The sequence below is a fragment of the Camelus dromedarius genome, chromosome 15 (assembly GCF_036321535.1).
Source record: "Camelus dromedarius isolate mCamDro1 chromosome 15, mCamDro1.pat, whole genome shotgun sequence".
NCBI classification, from domain to species: Eukaryota; Metazoa; Chordata; class Mammalia; order Artiodactyla; family Camelidae; genus Camelus; species Camelus dromedarius.
The window spans coordinates 51,662,175-51,682,119 of NC_087450.1; the positions used below are offsets into that span (position 1 = coordinate 51,662,175).

General features: G+C 42.6%; 1 long non-coding RNA gene across 1 annotated transcript in view; it reads right to left on the minus strand.

The window, feature by feature from the left end:
- LOC116157415 (uncharacterized) overlaps positions 1-19,945 on the minus strand; it is a 297,701-nt gene that overhangs the window by 71,282 nt on the left and 206,474 nt on the right. Inside the window, exon 3 of the long non-coding RNA XR_004141445.2 lies at positions 18,752-18,870. This is a non-coding gene — a long non-coding RNA (uncharacterized LOC116157415). The remainder of the gene's footprint in view (positions 1-18,751; positions 18,871-19,945) is intronic.

Sequence of the window (19,945 nt, forward strand, 5' to 3'; positions counted from 1 at the left end):
GCAGCAAGAAACTACAAACAAAACTGATCATATTTTAGGCACCATGACAAGTCAATTTACCATTTATTTCCCTGGTCACTCCACATTTGACTCTCATAGATGCACAGGGTCTTGTCAAAAGTGCTCTCCTAAAGCCATTTCACTACCCACCCAACCTCACCATAAGAAAATCCCTTCCATTTGGTTAAAGCAATTCTGCTTCCCCTTGCTGTATCCTTAGGGGCAGAAGAAAGGACAGATCATATAATTAGTGACAGAAAAACTTAGACCTACATTTGCTATCTCATAACACTTCTAACCCCTCCAGGACAGTACATGCACCCTTGCTTATGTCATTTGGGAGGGTTTTTGGTTCACAAGTGCTGCTTTGTCCCGTTCCCTGACTGCCTAGATCCCATAATTTTGCCTGCCTTACATTCCATCCACAGTTCAGTACCTTTTTACTGAGCATAAACCATTCCCCAAACTTGTGCTAAGAGAAATGGATTTTTCACTCGGGAAGCTCATAGTCAGATGGAAGAGAAACATGTAAGAATACATGATTTTTATGAAAAGTGCTAACTGTATTGACATAAGTACAGGATAACTGTAGAGACTTAGGTCAGCCTGGGGACTGGAACAGAAGTTAACTAATGTCAAATCTTGCAGAACAAGTGGGCATCGGCCATGTGAAGCCAATGGTATCTCTTCCAAAGGTAGAGACAATGGCAACCATGATCCAGAGATGACTGTGGTGCTACAGCCTAAGAGGAGAAGTAAGGGCCTAGAGACAAAGTAGAATGGGAGAGGATCCCATTATTAGGGACTTACACTGTTGGTCATGGGAAACCACTTAAATGTTTCACAGGGGAAGTGGCAAGATAAGATATGGATCATAGGGTGGTCACAGTGGAGGCAGATATAAACAACTGATTGGGTAAAAAGACTGGAATAAAACAGGAAGATCAGTCAAGAGACTACCATAGGCATCCACAGAGAGAGCCTGGACTAGTGCAAGAAGAGAGTGGAAAAGAAGTGTTTGGAATTGGGAGCTATCTAGGACAGCCTCAATGTCTTTTAAATTCTCATGTGTCCTTTCATAGTCCCTGACCACTGTCCCTTTCTGCTGACCATTGTCAGCTTTGCCTCATCTAGACTTTGTGTGGAAGTTCAATCCATCCCTTCCAGCCTTCTCTACCCACTTGGACTCTTGGCTCCTATCCTTGTTACCACCTGGGCCATTTGGGGTCTAAGTTGATCCTGAAATTATTACAAATCATGTGTATCTTGGAGTTTCTCTCAGTTTTGAGGGTCCACAGTCATTTATTTGTAACTCAAAAAAAATCAAAAATGCTCTTCAAATCCAACTGTTTTCACAACTTTGAGCAAAATCATTTGACCACAGATTTGGATGTGAATTGATATGAGAACTTAGTGTAAATACTAAGATGTTTTGTCACACAATTATTAATGATTTTGATTATGCAGTGTTGGCCCAGGCCTTCTGAGGATACATGCTCTGTATTACAATATTGAAATCCAAAAATCTCTGAATCTGGCTAATGGGGTTGCTAACGGGATCATGGACCTGTGTCTGCATTTTCCCTCATGCCTAGGATGCAGAATCAATGACTGTGGCCAGCATTTTCATTATGCACTGATCTGACTGAGTCTCTTTCTCTGCTATTTCCATAATTCATCTGGGCTGTGAGTGCTCCTTTCTATGCAATTTTAATATTCCATCAAGGAAATCCACTGAGACAGCAGCTGTTCCATTTAAAATGCTCGGAAATATCTCTGCCAGTTGAAAAAAAATACAATTTCAAAGACCTATTTAACCTTTGCACTGATTTTTTCAAAGCAACAGTTTATTCAATTAAAAAGAAACATTTAAAAACAGATAATATTTTTTACAGTATCTTAGCAACAGGTGATTGAACCCATGCCTAGAACTAGGAGTTGTGATTTTGCCAAAAGGGCCACATACTAGTGATATCTTCCTTTTAACAAATGGAATAAATCTAATATTGTTTTGGACAAGTTGTGCTGGGTTACATCATAATATGAAATTCTGACAACAGAGGACAAATTCTGACTACAGGAGGACAAGGTTGAGCCTTACCGACCCGCACAGCTTTTAAGAGAGAAAAGCAAATAATGTGATCTCCTTCATGGCTAAGCTTCAACTCAGGTGCCTAAAAGGAATGTGATTAGGCAAGTTTAACCCCGGGATCCCTGGTCATTCAGAATTCAATTGACTAGCAGTGACCTCTGAGACATAGAACTGTGCCCCACTCTTCACAGCCTACCCCCAACTGGAGGTTCACATAGAATTAGACTCAGTGACTCTTAACCCATTTGAGAATTTGCTATAAGCCCTACTCTAGTAAATTGCACCATTGAAATACACATGCAAAAATATTTGTGTGATTTCTAAGAGTTTGTATGACAGGTTAAAACTAACTTTGAACTCATAATTGTTCACTGTGCCCTGGTCATAGGACCCTCTGTTACATCTTGCTAACTTCCATCACCTCAGTGGAAACAGAGAGAAACAGAGTGACGAGGTGACTGGTTCTATGGTCCTGAGCACATGTCACCATATAACCTGCACATTCATATGGACAAAAAGTGGAGTAAGAGTGTTGGAGTATAAAGTCACATTTATGTTAATTAAGGATGAAGTGTGTGTGTGTGTGTGTCTGTGTGTGTGTGTGTGTTTTAAGCAGTGCAGCTCTTGGACGTTTATGTGCTGATTGGTAAATGTTGGTAGATGCAGTGTTAGCCATTAAGGAAAACCCCCTTTGAAAAACTGTAATTAAAACAACCTTTAGTCTATTCTCAAGAATGTCTCCAGTCAAGGCCAGTTATCCAGCTACATTTCCCAAAGTCCCAAAGTATATCAATAACAACTTAATATGTTTGTTGCAATAATGAGATGATACATGTGAAATATCTAATGGTATGGTAATGTACAGGTGCCAAGCATATTGTAGTGATTATTATCATAATTATTGGATATAATTATAATCCTGTTGTGTGATGCAATTGCTAGCATCATCTCTGACTCAGTTTAGGTGAAGCCAAAAGAGACCACACATTGAAATAACAAACCATTTAAAATACTTCGTAGGTCTGTTGGAATCTCTCTTTGCTCGGAGGAAATCTCGCGCTGTCTTCTTTAGTCAGTCATCTGGCAAATATTTACTATGTTCAGAGTTCTAATTTATCCCAGGCGCTGTGCTAGGGGCCAGAGATTCAAAAACAAGTACATGGTGGTCTCTGCCTTCAAGAGATATGGAATCCAGAAGGAGAAACACACACATAAATAAATGTGATACTGTGTGGAAAGTGAGAGAGATGGGCGCAGGGTATCATGGGAGCACAAAGGAGGTCAATCTAACCTGAGCTGGCAAGGGAGGTGTCTTAGCTCAGGTTTCATCAAAAACAGAGACTGAGGCAAAAGTTCCCTTGTTAATATTTGGGAGTGCAACCCAGAGAACCAGGACAGAAGCTGGAGGGAAAGTCGGGGGAGAAACAAATAAAAGATGGTGGAGGGCACTGCCCACGTGGTCACAGCTTCACGACAAACACGGATGGCTGTTCTTTTTCTCACATCATCCTGAGAGAGACCATACCAACCACCTCTTCTCAGAATAATACGTGGGGTTGCGAAGGAAGCGGGAATAATTTTTCCCACGGCTTTCTTCTGTCCTCTGTCCCCACTGGTAAAAATCAATGACCTCTTGGCTTGTGTCATCTGGTTCCCTGAGCCAGAGCCCCCAGGGCCAGCCAACCCTCTTCCTCAGTTGGCACAGTGCACAAGATTCCTCAAGCTACAGTGGAGACCGGCAGCTACAGCAACCTGGCGCCAGCACTAAGGGACTAGCTCAATCTCTTGCTCAGACCTTTTAGTCTAGAAAGTACAAATGGCCAAGACCTAGAGGGAGGGCAGGCATAGCTGCGTGGATCTGGGGGAGAGGAAGGAAAGGGCCTGGAAGAAATTGTCAGAAGGTGGCAGGCATCGTGACTTGAGAGGGAACAGAGCATTTTCCAGTAAGAAACTTCACAGTTGAACAAAGGCTGAGGCAAACAGGGCTCGAGTGGAGAGCATATGAATCTCAGAGGGAGGGAGGCTTACACTGAAAAGAGCAGTTTCCCCCTCCAACTGCATATGTGATGGGGAGAATGGGGGCAACTGGGATACCAGGAGACACTTCCTTCTGCAGAAACACCCCTATATCCAGAGGAAGTGATTCCCCCAAAAGGATGCAGTGAACTCTTTATCTCCTTCATCTACCTGTTCTCTCCTGCATTCCTTCATTCATCCAACACCTATTCAGTGAGGCCTGTCCTAACAGGCGTCTGGTGAGCAGAGTGACCAGGTCGCCCTTGAGATGCTCATGTCTAGCAGCGACACGCATGTCAATAATGCCTGTAGTGTAATGTGTATCAATGGACCACAGACGAAGGGACAGGTTACTCTTTTAAGGGAGTAACAAAATCTCACGGCAGCAGAAAAGAGGCACATATAAACTGAGACCGGGGGACAAAGCCTCAGTTTGTCCTGCGTGGAAGACAGAACAAAACAGCCCTGTCCATAAGGGCATGATATGGAAAGCAGAACTGAGGGGGGCCACGCTCTGTGCAGAAAATGGTTGAGGAGTCAGCCTGGGTCTCACCTTAAGTCAGAAAGCAGACCAGCAGCAGATCTCAGAGCACTTTACTTCCACCAGGCTAATCTTTCTACAAATCGACATGTTTCCCTCCAAGTCAATCAAGAACCAGTTTCGAAGTATTCAGTGCTTTTAAGGCTAGACACAGTGGGGCTGCCCAAAACGAAGAGAGAGAGACTTTGCTCTCAGAACACCACCCTCCATGAGCCCACACCCAGGCAGCCATCCACTGGAGAACTCTTTCCCACCTCGGCTCACCTTGGGGTCAGCCCACCAGAAATGTGCTCAGAGTCACAGCACAGCCAGCAGCAGATAACACCTCCCTTTGCCTTTGATCTGCAGGCATGGTGAGCGTCAGACTGTACATTTCCGCTAGTGATGAAAACCCTAACAACCCCCCCACCCCAACCCTTAACCCTGAGCCAGGAGGCTGATAACGTCCTCCAGAACATGCAAGGCTACAGGCTGGAGCCCCAGCCCTGGGCGCAGGGAGAAAACTCTAAATAGAGCCTCTCTGGTTTCAGGCATGACACAACATACTGGTGGTGCCGGGGTTTGCTCCTTTGCAGGCAGATGTCACATTCAAATGAAAGCTGTTACATACACGGGATTTGAAAAAAACCGAGAATGTCTGCTATTAAATTCAGGCTGGCTGGCCCAGCCCAAGCCCTGAGACAACGTGCCTCTACTTTGGGAAGGAAACTTGGAAGGATGTCTCCGAGCCTTGGCACAACACGAGCTTTCTGGGCCTTGGTGACATATAGGTGCTTTGTAATGTAGCCCACTTTTTATGCTGTTTAAATATGTATACGCTGGGTAGGGAAAGCTAATATCTGGAACAATAAGGTAATCCTATATGCTTTTCAATGAAAAACACGAGGAGAGGACGACTTGCTGCCAGGGTTCTGCCATTCTTGCTTAATTCTGTCTTTCAGTTACGTGATATCTCTGAAGGCATACTTTGTTAAAACTGCGTGGAAAAAATGAACCACAAACAATATCCACTCCGTCTTTGAGAATCAGGAGGCCAATTAAACAGTTCCATTTGGAACTCAAAGAAATAACCAGGGAATTTTAGTCTAGTCCCCATCCCAATGGCCTGCTGCATTGTCTCCAAAAAATGCTGAGTGTGGGCAAGGGTGGGGAAAGAGGTGAGTGGGGAGAAGAGAGCTCTGCTTCCCCAAATATTCTGAAAAGTGCTTCATGGGAGGGAGACATCTAGTTGTCTAGTCCCCATCCCAATGGCCTGCTGCATTGTCTCCAAAAAATGCTGAGTGTGGGCAAGGGTGGGGAAAGAGGTGAGTGGGGAGAAGAGAGCTCTGCTTCCCCAAATATTCTGAAAAGTGCTTCATGGGAGGGAGACATCCAGACCCTTTGGTATGTTAGAGGCAGGGGAGTGTAGGTTCCTGGGGGCCATGATTTTGGCAACCTGTTCCATTTGGGGTGGAGCAAATAGCTAAATCAAAAATAAAATCGGTGGGGGTGGGGCTGCAGGGAGAGGGGCCAGTGAATCTCTAGATAAGCAGGTGCTAATAGAAATCTGAAAATAAAAGGCCTCATTCCCCATCAAGTGCTGACGGCCTGGGAGTGGGAGGTGCCTGAGCCCAGCCAGGCTCCAGCAGGCAGCACTTGCTGGCGCACAAGTTCTCTGCTCCTGCTCGCTTTCTGCTCCTGGGAGAGGCAGTGCGGGTGATGGAAAGAGCCCAGATGTTGAAGTTGGGAAGCCCTGATTTTACATCTTCGCCCTGGTGTATTCACATTGAGGTGAATGGTTTAACCACCTGGACCTTCAGTCCCTTTACAAAAATTTGAAAAGTGGTCTTAAACTTACAGGGTTGCTATAAGAAATCAAAACAACACATAAAGTTACCAAACGCAGTGTCTGATATAACCTGGGATGTCACCAATAGGCAGCTGTCTCAAGATACATAATGACCCCTAAAGAAAATAATGCTCTAAAAAATAGGCAAGATGAAGCCCTACCAGATACCTAACAAAAGAGACTCGGTTGGCTTTTCTCCTACCCTCCCCTGACAGCCCTAGTGTCTGCAGAAGGATCTGGTTCACTCAGTTTAGTTCCTCAGGTCTTACCTCCTACACCAACTCCTCTGAGAAGCCATCACTGATTCTCTAGGACAGAAAGCTCTGTGGGCCTCTTCCGCGCTCCCAGCATCACAGAACACGATGCACTTCACTATGATACTGTGTAACCTTGTCTGTTTCCCCACCAGCCTGGAAGCCCCCTGGGATTTAATGTTTCATTTACTTATGTATCTCCGCCCCCCACCCCTGCATCCCATGGCTAATTCAGAATATGCATTTCAAACATATCTGGTGAATGAATCTAAGTATGAATAGACGAATAAATGAATAGGATTAAATGAATAACCATTGCTTTCATCCCCAAGCTAAAAGTTCAGGCTGATTTCTCTGTCGTGAACAGGTTTCCCAGTCCTGTCACTAACCATGAAAATAAAGGCAGGGAAACACTCAGTAAGCCACATCTCAAAGAAATGACAGTTTCTGAGCTCTGTTTCTCTGGGTGAACGTCTACTCTGCGGAGTCACGGAGTCGTGAAAACCACTGTCGGACTCAGAGGGAAGCCCACTGCCTTGAGGGTGGGTGAAGTGCAAAGGTTTATCAGCCAGAGCTTCCTCACTGGAGCAGCTGTCTTCTTCTTTTGTCTAACTGTTTACAGCATCATTTAATTGGGACTTTCTATCTCAGAAGGAAGTACGATTCAGAGACACCCTTGCACTTGGTGGCCCAGCCACACTCTCAGGAAGACAGTTTTTCAGAAGAAACATCAAGGTCCATCTGTACTTGGACTCAGCGAAAAGCACACACCCAGATGACAACCATGGCCAGTGTCTGCACGGGGGCATCTGTACCGCTTCCTTCTGGTCTCAGGAGAGCTTGGAAACAGACCGGGCCGGCTTGTTCTCTTCTTCACATTATATTAAACACTCGCTCCATCTCTGAGGGCAGCCCTGATCAACAAGAAAGAGAAGTCTGGAAAGACATATACCTACATTAGAGGTGCAAATGGAAAGGGGGATGGGCAAGAACAGAGGACATGAAATACCAGAGGCATTTCAATCGCAGAACCTATTTTTGCCTTGTTTGACAGAGAAACATTGGGAAATGGAGACTCACAAGAATTCTTCAGAACTCTGTTCAATCTTTCACCCATCAAACCTTTACTGAGTCCTGACATGGTTTGAGTGTCCATGAATGGGCATGGAGTTGCTTGAATCGGGCCCTGGAGAAACACGTTTCCCACATGCGCTACTGCGATTTACAGAGGACCCCACAGTAATGACCCTTCCATCCTTTAATCTACCAGATACTTAGAGGGCGTAACTTTAGATTTTCAGCTAAGTGGGTTTGCTAATATTTTACCCAATTTTAGACAAACTCACTATCCAGTAATTGGCAGTGCTCAACAATTCTTCGAGTCCCTGAAGGGGCAGAACCTTCTGCTCCAAGATTGCTCTCCAAACAATTAAGAGAAGACCAAATGGTAGTCTCTCTGCAGGCAGGCTGGTTTCTAAAGAGACAAGTGATGCTGACATCAATTTCTTTTCCCACCTCACCAACTGGATAACTCCCTCCTCCTCCAAAGGAGTGAAGGGTAGAGAGGGCTGGAGTCTTACATTGGCTAAAAGTTCCCCCATATAACAGACAGACTCCCCTCTCTTGATACGACTAATGCTCAAACACAGCCTTCTCTTGGGCTGAGAATGGCCTGCAGCTTCCAAAGAAACAGAAGAGCTAGTCCTTTTCTGTTAGCTAGACTTCAACATAAATCGTGATGAAGTAACAGCCCTTGGGAGTTACATTTGCCCTTGGAGAAAATCCATAAAAAACAGATTAACCAGAATTCAGGTGAGCATTCTCCTCTCTCAGTGGGATCTTGTCCCCCTCTCCCTCCCCTACAGGAGAAAAAAAAGGATCACAACAAAGTTGATTAATACCTGAAATTTATAACTGCTGGTTCTTGTGTGGGTCGACAAACATTTGCCTAATTTTTCAGAACTTCTGCAGCTAAAATTATATGCCATGAGGCCTGATGGTCAAAATAATTATACTCTAAGAATGCGCCTAACACAGACTTAAAGATTTCTTAGAAACCACTTACTAAGACTTGATAATTAACAAACATCTCTGATATACATTCAAAGCTTAAGACAGAATTTATGAAATTTACTATTTCGAACAAAGGTTAATTTAAAAAAGTAATTACTCAAAATGTTTTCCATTTTCCAAGTATTATAGCTAGCTGGGATTTTTGCTGCATTGTCATTTAAAGCAAATAAAATTGAGTCCTGATTTCTGTCAGTTAAATAAATATATTCTGCTGAAGCTTAAATTATCATCCATCTTAACAAAAGGGTTATATATTATATTAGCAGTCAGTGACTGATTAGTTATTTATTCTCTTAAAGAGTAGCTGAAAGAGATTAATATTCTGATAAGCTTGTCACTGATTTCTGAGGAGTGCCTGGCTTCCTTTCATCACTTGAACTATAATGTGTCAGACATAAATTCCATTATAATTACAATTAGTACTAATGCCTCCCAACTTATAGTTAATGGACAGGTCATTATTTTAACTACAAATAATTTCTTTCTTAAAAGAGCCTAAATGGATTTCCATGAAAAAAAAAATCATAGTTATATTAATGTTGAGGGAGGAACAGTAAATAAATCAGAAGGATATAGGTTAAAAGAAAAAGACAGTGTATTTTGCTTATTTTTCCAGCTGGGTTACATTTTTCACTCATGTGAAACATACCGTTCACGGCCAGTATTGGTTTTTAGGTGATAGTGGGAGAAGAATGGGGAGGAGGTGAAGAGAAGAAAAAAGAGAAGATGGGACCTCGTGTTGGTTAAATACTTGGTATGTTTCAGACACAGTGCAAAGTAGATATGCTTCCTGCTTTACTCAGCAGCAAAATGAGTCTCCTCGAGGTGAAATCACTCAAGCAGTTTCACTCCCCTCGGGATCTGAGGAGGTGAAAATTAAACCTGGGCCTCTGCAGCTCCAAACCTCCCACCCCCACGGGCTGTGGTTGTCGTTTCTCATTCTTCTGGGTAATGACAGCTGCTGGCAAAGCTCCACATTCCCACCAGTGTGATGGGTAAAGACCTGACCTAGATTACACTGGGGTAAGTGATGGGGAGACCGAGCCTTCCCTGGGGCACCCAGAGTCCTTTTCTGATTTTCCTGTAAGCTGGGTTCCCTGCTGCATTTCTTCTTAAACATTCTTAAAAGCACCACTGAACATAAGGAACGTAAGGAACAAGTAGAGATAATAACTGAGCCAGCATTTTGGCAGGATGACCACCGTGCTTCTTAACATGAAAACAGCATGTTGTGAAATGACCACGTTGTGAAATGACCATGACATTTGGAATTAAAGGACCCAAGTTTGAAGTCTTGTGAAGCTAGACATAAATTAAAAACAAACAAAACAACCGTTTTCTATATATTTCAACACACACACACACACACACACACACGCGCACACCCTGATCCCTATATGAGATACAGTTTACTCTGAAAAACTGTTTAGAAATAAGAACACATTGAGTACCTCTAACTGGTTATATGATCTTGCACAAGCCACTTCTCTAATCTGAGGCTGTTTCTTTGTCCATATATTAGAAGACTGGATTACATTAGTAGTTCTCAAGGCAGGAGTTTGTTAGAAATGAAAATCCTTGGGCCACATCCTAGAACCACTCCAGTAGGTCATGGGTCCCCATAAAGCTCTAAAAGGCTCTATGTCCAGTAATAAATGCAACCTCTTGCCATTGTACTCCGCAAATCAGTTTAGGATACAGTGCTTTATTCACTGTGGACAACAGACACTCATTTAGCATCAGGTGTATGTCAGATGGAGGCATCCTTTGATACATAGAGACTCAGCCCCTATGCCTTTAGGATTTCACTGTCTAATGGGAAGGAAAAAGGCAAGTCAGTAGAAAAATCAGGCATGGTAAGCACAGGATTGGTGGTAATCCCAGGGGCCATGGGAAGACATAAGAGGGAGCAGTGACTCAGAATGGAGGTGCCTTAACTCAGGTAGGGGATGGAGGAGGTAGAGGAAGGGAAGAACTCAGGTTATAAAAGAAGGCTTCTGGGAGAGGGGGACTTTGAGATCTGCATATTAAGACCAATGAGAAAAGTATTAATTTACATATTTTACAGGGGAAGCTGAGGATCACAGCAAAATGTCCAAGGTCACACAGCTATTGAGTGAAAGAGATGAAATTTAAAGATTGATCTTTGGACTTAGAAACTCTTACTTTATTTGATTCTGTGTTTCTATAGTTCTTGTAATAAAGCAACTATTAGGGGACAATGGAAACCTCCCCCATAGCCCTCTCCCCCACCCCAGGAATAAAGTACAACCCCTATAGGTCTAGAGGGGACGGGAGTCCCTCAGTAGTCAGTGAGGCAGCAGTGGCAGAGAGCTGGGGCCCCAGCAGTCACCAGCGAGCCTATTAAATGTATCAGATGTCATCGGTACCTCCTTTATCCTTCTCACTTTGGACCTCACAGGCTGATAAGAAGGGGAAAGCGTTATAACCCAGAAGTAAAACTGTTGCATGATTATAACCCTGACAGCCTCCCTCTAATGAGCTTCCCTGCAGATAGGGAGAGGGGAGAGTGCTTTGATCTCCAGGAGCAGGAGGCTGAAAGGACCACTGTTTGGAGCAGAGCCGTCTGATGGGGTCCAGTCTCCCAGTAATCAAAGTCACAAGCTACCATCTGAGCCATTTGTGAACCGCAGATAAGATTAGCTGCTCATTTGATAGATCAACCACTGCCATCAATGGAGGCTAATTGTATTTGAAATATGACCGGAGAAGTGTCAGCTCCCGGAGACAAGCATTTCCTTTATCCTGAGTTTGAAGCCAGGACAACACTTTGTGTTTGAAAACTTGAGTAAAATGTTAATGCATGCAGCATTTTCCTCCTTTACTCCCAGCCATAAGAGAAGAGGAAATGTGGGGTTCTTTGAATTAGACATCAGTCTGTAGTTTTAATTTTACGAAGATTCTGCATTATGGTGTCAGAGAATATGTCTTTTTTGGGGGCAAGCCTGTAGGTCCGGGAATACTTGTACCATAGAATTCTCTCATAGCTTCAGAGCTAAAAAAGGAAAGTGCTCCAGCTTTGGAAAACCTTGTCCAGGAAGACAGGCTTTGAAATTCTAGAGTGCTGTGTGCTGTAGAAAAAGAAGCGATGATTGGTCGTTTGGAATTTGAAGGCATTTATACGGGTAGCATTTTGCCTCAGAGGCTGATGTGACTGACAGCTTTACTTTCTTCGAACTTATTCCCATGTCAGTAGAAGTTGAGCTCAAGATGAATCATGATCAGGCAACTTGGACAGCCCCGACACCTTGGCAAATGAAGAAAGGCCACCGTTCCACTCCACATCCGCTGAAGTTGGGTTTTCGCTACTTAAGGGATCGTCCATCCATTCCTTTGTATTTTCCAGGCATAGTGTGGTAAAAGAACAAGAAGGTTTGGCTTCTTGTCCTCTGTGAACATTTCTGTCTGTGATGCTGACCCATTTCAGCCTTCCTCTTTTACGAAGGGGAGGACACAAACCCCCACCCCCATCTCACCGTGCGGCAGCCAGGGCCGCTCTATTTCCAGCCTCATCCACTATAGCTCTTAAATTGCTAGGTTGTCCCCGTGTCCAGGCGGCTAGTAAAAGCTGCCTGAAAATGGCAAGGTATCATGAGAAGCACCTCATTACGGCTCCCAAAATACACAGACCCGGAATAGCCTTGTGCAGTTGGGGTAAGAAAAGAAAGAGGGGACCAAGAACAGAAACACTCTTAAGTCTCCCACCCCATGTAAGAGCTAGAGGAGAGGTCTGTCTCCTTTGCACAGACTCTCAAGCTATGATAGCTTGGTAGTGATCACCCTCATGGACTTTCTCCTACTTCCCAGGTTGGAATGACACCCTGTCCTGCCAGCATCTGATATCTCAGTCTTAGAAACCCTTTTAACCTTGCAGACGATGGTGACCACAATGACAATGTTCCAGTAGAACCTCCAAGTCCAAGTCTCAGAACCAAAGAACATTACAGGTGGAAGAGCCTTTATAATTAATAGCATCCTTAAAATGCGCCAGGCACTGTGCAAAGCATTTTCACTCCATGAATCATTTAATTCTCATCAATAACTTTGGAGGGAGTTACAGTTATTATTTCTGCTTTAAAGATGAAGAAACTAAGACTCAGAAACGTTAATTATATTGGCCCAGGAACACAGCTAGTAAGTGGCTGAGATGGAATATGAAACCAGATTCACTGACTGAAGGCAAATGCTTCAGTTTTTAACACTATGCCAATAGATCACTTGGATTATTACTCCAACCTTTATTTTTTAATGTTTTGCAACCAAAGATTTGACTGACCCACTTCAATAACCCTACCCCCACCAGGGCAACCTCTAAAATTCCCTCTTATTATCCAGTTTAAAAAACATCAATCAAGTTAACTCTATAAAAGCACAGTTAGGAGCATCTCTGAAACACAGATGTGCAGGCACTTCTCCCAGGTCACATAGTCAGTTAATTGGACACCTGGAACTGGGACCCAGGACTCTCAACTCCCAGGCCAGTTCCCTGCATGCTGTGTCTTTGCTCCAAAGCATAAGGTGAATCCACTCGGCACCTGGTACACATAGGGATGATGCCGAACAGAGGATGCCAGGAGAAAGCCCTTCTACATCAAAGAGATACTGAGAACCAAGGGCAAATTTCTGATCACTGATGATGAAGCATGAGCTTGCTTTCTAGAACACTCTATGATCCAGAGTTATACATTCCCCCAGGATTCTAGACGGCCAAGGATTGCCTACTTGACCCAATTACTAACTTCACATATGAAAATCCCAAAGTTTGAGGATCATAGTTCTTTCCTAGGTCCTGCCTGGACCTCAACAAATGGGGTGTGAAACTGGGGAGACTGAACTGAGACACAGTAAGAGAGAATTCATGACACCACATTCTGTGACTTTAGGCCTCAGCAACTAAGATGGGCAGGATGTGCTCTGAGATCAAGGGACAGACAGGTCCCTTCTTGCAGGACTGTGGGTGAAGCAGACCATTTGCTACACCATTACCCACCACTGAGGAGCTTCTTTAGGCCTCCTGCCAGCAACCATGGCTCTGCTATAAGCATCTTAAGTTGCTACAGGGAATCTGGCTTTTTTTTTTTCCTTGACCTCATTCGCACTTTCCCAGTTTTCACCTTTCCATACATTTTTAGCTCATATTTGGGAGAAGCATCTTGAGCCATTCCCAACATTTTGATTCTCTGGAGCGTAACTCAACTCAACAGTGCTGGCTGAGAAGGCTCTGTGCTGGGGGCTCAGGGAAGCATGTGGAGCCCACTCTTGGGGCGTCATGGGAACATGCCTGGAGGTCAGACTTCCCCAGCAGTTAAGTTTCCCCAGGATTCCAAATAGGAACAGAGGAGAAGTCCAACACTGCCTCAGAAGTCAGGAGGCTTGGGCTCCTTCAAGTCCAACCTCAGTCCACTGTCTCACTTTGAGCAAATCCTTGTTTTCTTCCCTGGAACTCATTTTCTACATTTTAAAAATAAGGAGATCCTGTGGCTCTTACTCTAACTCCATAAGATTCTAAATCTTTGCACATTGTCTCCAGGGGACATTCTGAAAGAGGCTGATTCTCAATAGGCACAAAAAGGATCAGAACGGAGGGACGTTTGCTGAAATACTGACCATGACTCTTCAAGTGTGTCAAGGTCATGGAAGACAAGAAGACACTAAGAAATTATCATAAATTTGAGGAGACCAATTTGTGGAGGGATGCTGGTGGGATCCTGGAACAGAAAAGGGACGCTGGTGGGAAAACTGGGTGAAGTCTCTAAGTCTGTAGTTAATGGTATTGTGTCCATGTCAATTTATTTGTTTTGATATTATGATTATGTAAGATGTCAGCATTAGAGGAAGCTGGGTGAAGAGAATATGGGAACATTCTATAATGTCTTTGCAAATCTTCTTTAAATCAAAAATTATCTCCATATAAAAAACAGAAAGATAATAAAATGCAACTATATATTTTCCCAGAGAGCAGGACTATAATAGTGAGACTATTTCTCAAGGCCAAGGTTCTTCTTTTCTCTTTCTATATGTTCCTTAGCGCCTAGCATAGAGGTATACGGCAGGAAGTTCTCAAATTCTTACCAGAATCAAGTTGGCCAAAAATTATTCTCAACCAAATGTTAACCTGGGGCAGAGCAACCATATAATCGTGTCACTGTTTGTAAGAAGTGAGTTGCAACTTGCCATTGTGGTATTTCTACAACTAAAACAGAACAAAACAAAAAAGTCCAGAAAAATGCCATTGTTTCCTGGCACCAAGGAAAAGAAATCTCTCCATGTCCAAGTCAGATAGCCAGACTGATTTAGGAAAATAAAAAGAAAAGAAAGAAAAAGGAACAACACAAAAGATCAAGTGGCTTTTTTTAACAAAACCATCAACGTTTCTATTTGGACTGAGCCAGGAGCTCCAGATAACAGTAACCACTAAAGAGAAAAAAAAAAAGAACAGAAAACCCTCGGAGCTTTCAATTTGTTTTTCATAATAAATGAATTGCCCCCACCAAAATGCAGCCTTGAAGAGTTAATTAAACAGCTGCCCCCATGGCTGATTCTGAGATGTCAGGAGGCCCACGACAGGCCGCTAAACAAATGGGGCAATAAAGGTGTGGGCTGTTTGACTTGATTGAAGAGCTTGAGTTTTTCACCCCTTAGTCTCTAAACCATCTGGAAGTGAGCTCATGGAATGTGGGATGGCAGCCTCTCTGCTCTTATCTACTGATAAGATTCTCAGCCTCAAACACGTGTACTCGAAAAGCAGGGAACACATATTTCAGACCTTAAACAACTTGCAAATCCTTCCTCTAAAGTTCACGTTGTGCTGTGGCATGGAGGGAAGTACCCTCATCTCACACGTCGTTCCCTCTGAATCTAGGGCTTCTGATGTTAAATTGAACAAAGACCATAAGGTTGATCTAAAGGAAAACTGTGCTTTGGTTTTGATTCATGAGTTTCACCTACTTTCTCTGAGTCTCTACAAACTTCAGGCTACAGAAGTGAGGCTTCTGAGAGTTGCCCTAAGATGAGGCTGCCATGCAAAGGATATCTGAGCAGAAAATTTGAGGATAAGGGCCAATGTCTTTCCACATTTACAACTGCTGTTCAAACTGAATCATAAAAAACAAAACATCTGAGGATGGCTTACAGCTTCCCTGACAGAGGGTTCAGGTGTCTGACAACAGAAAGGTTTGGCTACTGGGAATGAAAGAAATATGGAGATTGTTCTTTCTGTCTTTAAAATCTAAAAATGAGAGAGAATAATAGTGTGTTTAGCTGCTGTGATGGGCATGTGTCTGGTGGGTGTGAGTGTAAAATTAAATTTAGACCAAGCATAATAAGGAAAAAACAGGACTAGATGAGGCCAGTGACATCTTGGATGAGACATATGCACACACATACACACTTCACACACAAATAAGAGCTAAAGGGATGCCGTAGCTTCAAAAAAGCTTTCAGAATTCTACCATTTAATTGTTGATTCAGTCCTCTGTTTTTGAGCTCCTAATGTGTTCCAGGCACTAAGTGGTCCCTACGAAAAGAAAGTCAGGTGATACATTTAAATCTTGCTCTCAAGGAGTGTGCAATCTACTGCAACAGACAGATGAATCCCACAATTATAGGACAGTGATAAGGGCCACAGTAAAAGCAAGTTCAGATTGCCCGGTGAGGCCAGCCATGGGTGGCAGTGAACAGAGAAAATATCTGTGTCATTTGTTTTTCAAAATAGGAGATGCTTTTCCTATTCTTGGCTCATCACATTTCAGACTGATCTTTAAACTCAAAGAAATATTAAGGCTTTAATAGTTGCTTGTGGAGCCGGAAAAATACAATAGCACACTTGATCAAAATGTTTCTTCTCTCTAGTCTCAAAAATCTTGAGTTTAAACTGTTTGTGTGACTAGTAAAATTATTTTTAGAAGAACAGAAAAGTCACCATTTAATTTTGTTGACTCACTCAGATGTTTTTTAAAGCACCTATTCTGTGCCAAGTGCTGAGCCCAAGCTAGAGAGTTCGGCCCTATTGTCGTAATTCTTCCCAAAGGCGCCACTCTGGTGTTAATTGCTTATAAAACTTCATTGGTTTTATAGTGAAAAAGTGATCCCGCTTCCCTTTCTTGACAAAAAGCAAAGTGATCATTTTATCTACACAATCTCGCTGGAGTCAGAGGAATTGTCTAAAGGCATTATAACTAGTTGCAAAGCAGCACAAAGATAATGATGGTCTTTTGGACAAAATGATTTCAAACATCTTGGCTCTAGTCAAACCAAACAATTGAGTTCTTTTATGCATAGCTGTGACAGTAATACAATGCTGTTGTGAAACTAACAGGAGGCGAATCAGCGTGCAAACAGAACAGCCGTGACAGATCAGCTGTGATAAACTTTTTGAAATTAACAGATCCCTTGAAAATATCACAGCTCTTTAAGGGCCCCATGTTTGTGCTCACACATGGACCCCCAACTAACTTTGTCCTTTGAATTTATAATTTTTTATATCGTATTCTTAAAATACCTTCAACATGCCACAAATGGATATTCTAAGCTCCCTCTACAGCTCTTCAAATATGAACTCTCTTGATGTTACCAATTGTGCGCCTGGGTTTAGTTTCTCTGGCTAAGTGAGGAACAGGCTTCTGCTCCCAGAGGTCAAGCATTATCTTGATTTAGCAGGTTGGGCCCCTGAATCACTGCTATGCTCAGTAGCAAAGAATGCAGGCTGAGAAGGATTAATTACCAAAGCCAGTAATCCTGACTCCAACCTCCAAAAATATGGGGAAGTCCAAAAAAAATCTTGAAAGTGATTTGCAACATTCTGTTCAAATCAGCCTCATGAGTAATGCCGCTCTGACACCTCTTACCCATGTAAACATAATTATCACAGACACATCAGATATGCTTTCGGAACCTTCTCCTTTTCACCCCAAGGCTCAATTTTCCCTCCTCTGAATGGAGATCAACAAAGTTGTAATAGTAGCTTCTTCCTCGGTCTTTCTAGTGAAACAAATATCCTCAAAGGGTAAGGATGCCAGTAGCCAGTTTTATGACAACTTGTGTGACTCCCACGGGCGTGGACGAAAAATTAACTACGTACTTTGGTCTCAAGCCCAGGGGACTTAGGTTCTCTTAGCAAAATCGGGTAAGTCAGACCAAACTCTGTAATTCCTGTCATTTCACATCAGCAAAATCTCAGTTTACTAGGAAGTAACTAGAGAGGAAATTCCTGGTTGACCATTAAAACTCCTAACAGGTACCACTTTCATTTACTTTGATCTGGGCTCAGTCAGCTCAGATTTCGCCACAAGATCACATGTCTGCTGTATCACAGGAGTAATTTTATGAATGAAAATATTTACAGCTGAAGTTATTCATCTATTGAACGTAAAATAAAAGGCATCATTGAGATATATATATATATATATATATAAATATATATATATATAAATTACACACATATCTATATATCTATATCTGTATATATATCTATACATAAAAAACCATGCCATCTGCCAGAGTATGATATTGCCTAAGTAAGGGTCTCCTAGGCTCAGAATGCTAAAAGTACCTTAATACATCCCCTCCATCAATAAAAGTTCAATACAATTACGGGGAAAGTTAACAGGAAATGAGGAAAAAACAGCATCTCACAATAAATGGCACAAACAAGTTTTATGTAAAATTTAGAACCTAGTATCATATGCTAATGTCTAGACATAAATACAATTAAAATCCAAATAACTAAGAAGAAAATGTGTTAAAACAGCTGATATAGCAAGAAATGCAATCTCCAAGGGAAGTTAAACCCCAAAGTTTATTACACACATGTAGTCATTATGTGTCACATGGGGCATTCTTTTTCTTCACAACAAACCCCCAGGGATTTTTTAAAATAATATTGTACCAAAGGAAGGGCTTAATGGACTGCAGATTTGAAAACTTACATTCACATCCACTGGGTCGGTCCAGCTCAAGGTTTGGAAGGAGGCACATCCTGAGACTTGATAGCAAAGAAGGTGATTCTAATAGCTGCATACTTGCTTTGCTGGTCCTGTGAAGATGTCTGGAAGATAACATTGAATGATTGTTATTGCGAGTACAGGTTTCTTCTTTGAGCCAGTGTCTACATACTTAAGATTACATTTTTACTTATCGTTCCTTTGGACAAGGTAAAGAAGGGAGGCAGGTTTTTTCCCATAACTCCAAGGGAAGGGGGATCAGAGCAGAGAGGGTAGTGGGAGGTATGTCAGGTCAGCTGGCTCCTAAGTGCTGTGCTCAAAGATCAATGTTCCCTAAACATGTGGGGAGGGGTTTTGTTATAGGATCACCTGGAGCTGGAACTCTCCCATGAACTTACATTCTCCAACACCTTCATTGTCCTTCCAAGAGCGTCCCACTGATCTTAGGACTGTGTTCAAAGCCTTAACCATTTATTAGAGGACTTTAGCTCTAGCTAAGCACTGCATCCTCCTCCTCCCTCATGACTCATTTCTACACTTCTATCTTCTTGCTTTCCACAAAACATGAATTCATGCATGTGCTTGGTCAGAACTTTTCAAATGCCAATTACTTGCCAGGACTGATACTGGCCTTGGGGATAAAACAAGAAATAAAACAAGTCTCTTCTCTTAAGGAGCCTATACTGGGGGAAGGGCACATTGAAAGACAATAAATACATAAACTAATAGGTAAGTGAATGATATTTAAGTGGCAATAAGTGTTTGGCAGACAGAGTTAAGAGGGGCTTTCCACAAAAAGGCAGAGGGGAACTCTCTAACTACAATGGTCAGAAAGGCCTCTTTATGGATGCAACTTCTAAGCAAAATCTTTATCCAAACAGAAAGAATAGCAAGTGCAAAGACCCTGAGGTAGAAGTAACATTATCTTGCCCAGGGCACAGAAAGAAGTCCAATTTGGCTGAAAGGATTAAGATGTTTGAAACAATGGTGGCTGTGGGCAGAATTCTAAGACAGCAAGGCAAGATTTCTCACAGAAAGTAACACTTTCCGCTGTATTACATCACATTCATTCTCTTCTGGTCCCTGATGTATGAGATAGCTTGAAGAAAGTCTATCTGGAATTTTTTCCACACATCCAAATATATTTAATTTATTTCTGATTGTTTCTTTTTTTTTTTT